Below are 6,162 nucleotides of genomic sequence, written 5' to 3'. Positions count from 1 at the left end.
GTGCTCCAACAAGGCACTCCTACTGCCTCTGAAACTGCCTCTCTTGCACCATGACACTGATTTAGTTCCAGCTGGTTTAGCATGACAGGCAAGACCTTCTTATAGACAGATATTGGGGTTTAATATAAGAAAAGTCATACTCTGTTAATCATAAACTTGGGGAAACAGCTGGGGGGGATAACAAAAGGTTTCTAAGTGATGGAAGAAAATGTCTTTTCCACTGGAAGATATTTTCACTTTTTACCAGAAATTACCTAACTCTTCCCAATCTGTAACCAGAGCAGCCCCAAATCAAATCCATTGTCTGTACCATGCTCTCTGTCCCCTGCATCCAGTCACAGCCAAAGGCAGTGAGGAACAGCTACTAGACCAGTCCTACAGAGCCACATTTGCTCAGCTGCCCTGCCTTCAGCCCCAGTGCTGCCCTCAGGACCTCTGCACTATGCTCCAGTATGTGATGCAGATAAGGCAGCAAATCATCACACTGCCTCGTCTTCAACTGAAGGCTTTTCCACTTTAGGACCACTGATTGCTTTGTCCCAAATGTTTGTTTCCCTTGTTCCTTTTTTCCTAACTCAAAAGTTGGAAACATTGTCAGGAATACATTCCTTCAGAAAAGGACAAGATAAAGTTATATACAGTGCCACTAAATCTAGTGACCTCCATAAACTTCCTATGAACACATGCAGTTTGCAGGAATGCTTTTTAGTTCAGCTGATTAAAGAGTATGTAAACAGACAGATAAGGCTCAAACTGTGTGTATACATGGCTGTAGATTTTGAGGATGGAAGAGAGCATAAAAAATTCTTAAACTATACAAGTATTTTAACTAGGCTTTACAAACTACTTTCACTTTGGACTTGGGCCCAGAGTGTAACCATATTATGATTTCTTGGCATGAAACTACAGCTCTGATGGTGTAATTCTTCTGTGAATGACTAACACTTTACCAAAAACTTTGTTTAAACACAGAAGAATGGGTGACCTTAAACAAATCATTTTTCAGTACCTGAGAACCTGGCTAGGAACAGTGCAGGAAGCACATGGAGCTGGGCATTGCACCATGAACACCATCCCTTCCTTTCATCCTGCCCCTCATGCCATCCTCAGGCCCCCTCTGATTGGTATCACTGCAGGGAAGTATCTCCACCTTTCTCTTTGTGAGAACAAAGGGCTTCACTACGTGTTTGCAAACCAGTTCACTTCTTGCAGCCTTTCAAAGTGGTTCACCAGGTGGTGCTTTCCCTGCCAAAAGGGAGGCTAAGCTCAGCTCTTGGGTTCCTGTTGACTTCCAGGCTCACTGGGAACTGGATGCCCTCAGAGTTCTGAGTAAAGCAAAGAGATGCATCCTTGGTTACTAAATATTTGTTATCTACCATCACCCTTTAGCTGCTCATTGGTAAAATAGGTAAGTGGTTGTAATAGCTACATGCCTGGGGGAATTCCAAACAGGAAAGCAAACATTTCCATATTTAGGTGAGTTGTTTCCCTGCTCCCAAAAGCCCAGGTTTCAAATGCAGTGCTAGCATGGAGTTTTGATATTCATGTTGCTGCTTTCTGAATAGGAGTTAAATAGGCTTTGCACTACAATGGGGAAGAGTGTCTCGTCTGGAGAGGGAGGCAAATATATTGGAATTAACACCTACACCACTCAGAAATGCATTTCCTCCAAACCACCAATAGCTTTGCACACTGGCAGCTTCTCTGTCCAAAAATTGGCTGTTGCAGGGACAGCTACTCACAGCCAGCTCAAACCAGAGTGCTGCTGGATGAGAGGAGGTGGCATCCTCCTCTCCCTGAAAATCTGCTGAAGCCCCAGGTTTCAGATGAATGGGCATCAGCACTCTGCTTTAACTCCTCTATATGCAATGAGGTCCTCAGTTACCTTCCTTCAATGCTAATTAGCCAAATTCATAAGCAATGCTGCTGAAAATAGTCCAGATTTTAACCAGACAGTGTGAGTGTGCTAAAGCCACTCTGTGGCTTTAGGTGGCCATTGATAATGACCTTGGTGGGAGACTGTCCTAACAGCTTGGGCTCTTGCTCAGTCTCACTTCTTCACCTGGTGAAGATGGCATCCACGTGAAAAAACAGAGAACACTTACAATGCTGTGATCCTCCAACACCAGCCTACCTGGTTGTGAAATGCAGAGGATGGCAAAGGCTGCACTTGATAATAAGTATATTAACTATTCAATGCATACCCTGCAGCGTGATGTTCTTTCCAATAAAACAGGCAGCAACAAAACCAGATTGCTCTGGATAGGGAGTGCTCAACAGCCCAAACTGGATTTTGGCAGGATGAACATCACAAACAAGTACAGGCCCCCTCTTGTAAAAAAGAAAAGAAAAAAGACATTAAATTGTTAATGCCACTATATAATCAGAGCTTTGATCTTGATTCCAAGAAAAGAAACCTCAAGCCAGTAGCTGAAATCTCTACAGCCAGCACAGGCATTGGTTTAATAATGGCACAGAATAAGCTGGATGGTGCTGTCTGCTAGCTCTCCCACTCTCCTTGGCCTAAGCCTACCTACTTAATCTAAATAATCTAGGAAGTTTGGATTTTATTGATTTTATTGGATTTTTTGATCACCAAAGACCCTTAGAGTTTTTAAATGCATTCATTCTCAAAACAGATGAGAACCTTCCATTCTCCAAGAAAGGATGTGCCATGGCAGATCCTAGCCATAACTCCCCTTGCTTCCCAAGCAAACCTGAAATGATTACAACAAAGTTTGCTTTGGTATTAATTTCCTTGATGGATAGCTCTGTTTGGAGCTTTCATTCTTTCAGTGACATGTTACGTGTCAAATCCTAAATGTTCCAACTCTTACCTTTATGAAAACAAATTAATTTTCTTGCTACTTCTTGTGTGAGAGCATGTAGAATCTGGAGGTTCTCTGACCACCCTCCAGACAGGTAAAAAATGGCTTCTAGGACTGTGCTTTTAGGGTATGTGGGGTTCTGTTAAACAGCCTGTACAGAACCCAGCTGGTAAATGCAAGCTGAGTTACAAGGGCAACTGAGTGACAGCAATGAAAGGAAATATTCAACAAGTTGAGGCATTGAAAATGACTGGGATTACAGTAAAAGTACTGTGTGTCTTCAGTATTCAGGCCTTCAGTAACAGCTTTGCTTTTGCTGCAAAGGATTCCTTGCACAGCTCCTGTTTATCTTCATGAGCATTCTGAAATATATTTGTATCTTGAGTCTGGTTTGTGGTGTATTTCAGAAAAAGAACTGCAACAAGAGAGATCTAAAAAAGTATAAAATCAGGCCACTGCTTATGTTTGTTTTGTGAGAGGCAATTTGGGCATTTCTTCACTGGAATCCACCCTCATTAGTGATGTTTTCTCAAATTACTTTGGCTGCTTTAGGTGTCTCTTTAACGGAAGATGTGTCTATTTTTACTTGCCCAGCTCTCACATCCCTTTCATTCTTATCAGCAAATATCTATTCATTGGTCCTGTCTAACTTTTTTACATCTATCTGCATTAAAATGTGTGTCACCCATTAACTCAGGGTTTGTACATAAATTAAAGTCTCCTGTATGTCCTGTAGCAGTGTTATTCTTTCTACTTATTGCCTCACCTAAAAATAAAATTACATTTCATTTATAGCAGATGTCTGAATTCGTATCCCTTAACTATTTCTTAGTTCAATCACTCAATTTTTGCAGTTAGATTGTGTTTGAAGTCCTGTGAGTTTGACAGAGTATTTGTATTCAGAACATTCTGTTTCCAAACTTGACAGGTGTGGAGGTTTTTTGTTTGTTATTTGTGCAAGAAATAAAAGGTTTCTGACTATTTTGTAATACCTTTGAGAATTATTCAGATAGAAAACTCACAGGTCCACAAATCTGGACTGTATTAGCCTTAACCCTGTAATGAAAGTCCAGCATCTAGAAGACAGTTCATATTTAAATATGAATTTTTAGTAAGTTACTTGTTGTTTTCTGTCCTAGAAATCTACTTGAGAGATAATCTTTGAGCAGTTCTTCTAACTACTCTGTAATCATGATGATTTTCTACTTCTCGAGTACTAAAATATTCTCTGTGTAGGCATGTTCACATTGGCTTTTCACACAATTTAAAAATCTTTCCACACATTTCTTTTATTACAAGAAATATAATTTCTTGTCATAAAATAAGATGTTCATGGCAAAGCCTTATATTAAAAAGAGAATGGACTACTGCAAATATGAAAGGTAACCTCAATCATCTAAATTAGGTCTTGAAAGTTAATGCTGATCTATAATCTTTGCCCAGGAGAAATGCAAGAAGTCTTCACAAACAGTTGCATCAGATTTCTAGCATTTTATCTAAGTAAGCATGTAACTCTACCCCAGCTGAACGATTAAATCCTTAGCACTCGAATATGGGTTTGTAATGGGGAGCATTTAATTTGTTTCAGTTAACTGTACAAATAATTCTAATCTACAGATCTTTTGCCCTGGTTTGAATAATGTTCATATTTAACACAGAGAAATGCATGTGTCTGAACTTGGCATGCAGTCTTGAAACAGCTTGTTTAGACAGGCAGATATTTGATGGATATTCAGTATCTCAGATATGTTTATCACACTAATTCTGTTTATAATACTAATTCTATTTAGTTAAATGTGCAGTTTTTCCAGCAGATATACAAAGAATATTAGTTTCATGTCTGAGCAAACTACCTGTAATTAGTTCCTGTCAAAACTGACGTAAAAGCAACAGGAAAAAAATTACCTCTCGTAATTCTTTGATAGTTGATGTTCTATTGTCTGACACTAGGGAAAAAAAAAAGGAAATTATTTATTACTACTATAATCTTATTTCTGTAGCATAGAAATTGCCTCAGAATTACATAACCATGTCCTTTGCACAGTTAGGTGTCCTTTGTTTGTAAATCATCTCAGGGGAATCCACTAAGCCACTACTGGCAGTCAGAGGTGGGAATTTTACGTAGTTTTCATGATAAGCCTTTTCCCAAAAGTGCCCTGTTTCATGGTCAGTTCCTGGCAGCAGCATCATGTAAACATCCTCCACGTGTTTTAGACCTCCTTCTCCATAAAATATTGTCCCAGTAGTCCTCTGTGGCACTGCTGTGGATGGAGAGGCTTAGGGAATGCTTTACATTTATTAGAGTAAAATCTCTAATCTCTTTTCCCTCCCTGTGAAGACAGAGTCCATCTCCAGGACAGGCAGTAAGTATAGTGGGATATCTTATTTCTTTCTGTTATCCTTGCTGAGCAGACAGTATGTTACCAGACAATGAAATGGTGAAACATAAAAAACTTCTACAGAATTCCTAAGAAAGTTGCAGATGCAGAGTGAGTATTTGAGTTTGCTCCAAAGTCCTTAACTCTAAGGATGTAGGTGTAAACCCAAGGATTAAAAATCAGCTTACTTTATAAATTTGGAGTTACAAGAAATCTATTAGCTTGTCCTGTCCCATAGATTGTGAATTATCAGAGAGAGTAAAGAGAGAGAAGTAATCCTTCAGTTTGTAAAGAGAAGCAATAAACATGGAAATTCAGGCTCATACTTTTAGATTAAAATTTGTTATGGGCATAAAATACTCTTCCAGGAAATTGGTTCTCGAGTGGGGAAACGCTATCAGATGTAATAATGATACATGGGACCATCTTTGTATGAATTCAAAAGTGCTGTAACTTCTGCAACGTCTTCACTTGGGAGGGCTGGGTGCTGAAGCTCTCAGCAGAGCTTTATGAGATGAAAGCCTGTTACACACTAAATGCACTTAGCAGCTGGATGAACAGCACGAGGCTGCCTCCCAGTATGTGCCATCTGCTTTGCAAACAGGGAGCTTGATAAGTAAAGTCCTGCTGGTTGACTGCAAAAGAAAAAAAGAGTAGGCATGTATGGAATAAGACAAGAATATAGCTGGATCAGCTGTACTGTGTTTGAGCAGTAATGAATGAGAGGAATATGCTGTCAGTGTGCTCATCACCAGCCTTTAATGACACACCATGACTGTTTTCCCATCATTCATGTGTGGAGTGTTAATGGCATGTGCTCAGGATCAGCTCCAAAAGAAACAAGCAAACTACATCACTTCCTCTGGAACTGTTCTCTAGGGCTGCTTTAGACATTAAACGGATTAGCAGCAATGTGAAAGTGGTGGAGCAGAAGGTTACATAGTTGTCCAAATGGA

General features: G+C 39.7%; 1 protein-coding gene across 2 annotated transcripts in view; it reads left to right on the top strand.

Annotated features, from left to right (window-relative positions):
- The window catches only part of SLC39A10 (solute carrier family 39 member 10), a 72,144-nt gene that overhangs the window by 16,034 nt on the left and 49,948 nt on the right, over window positions 1–6,162 (top strand). The window contains exon 1 of one of the 2 annotated variants that reach the window (XM_059853400.1): window positions 5,097–5,191. The exons of the other annotated variant lie outside the window; for it this stretch is intronic. The gene's annotated coding sequence lies outside the window, so the exon portion shown is untranslated. Of the gene's footprint in view, window positions 1–5,096; window positions 5,192–6,162 lie in introns of those variants that run through there. 2 annotated transcript variants of the gene reach the window in all.

The sequence above is a fragment of the Haemorhous mexicanus genome, chromosome 8 (genome assembly GCF_027477595.1).
Source record: "Haemorhous mexicanus isolate bHaeMex1 chromosome 8, bHaeMex1.pri, whole genome shotgun sequence".
Taxonomy (NCBI): domain Eukaryota; kingdom Metazoa; phylum Chordata; class Aves; order Passeriformes; family Fringillidae; genus Haemorhous; species Haemorhous mexicanus.
Note: the sequence above shows the minus strand (reverse complement) of the source record. Positions and strands in the feature narration are given on the sequence as shown.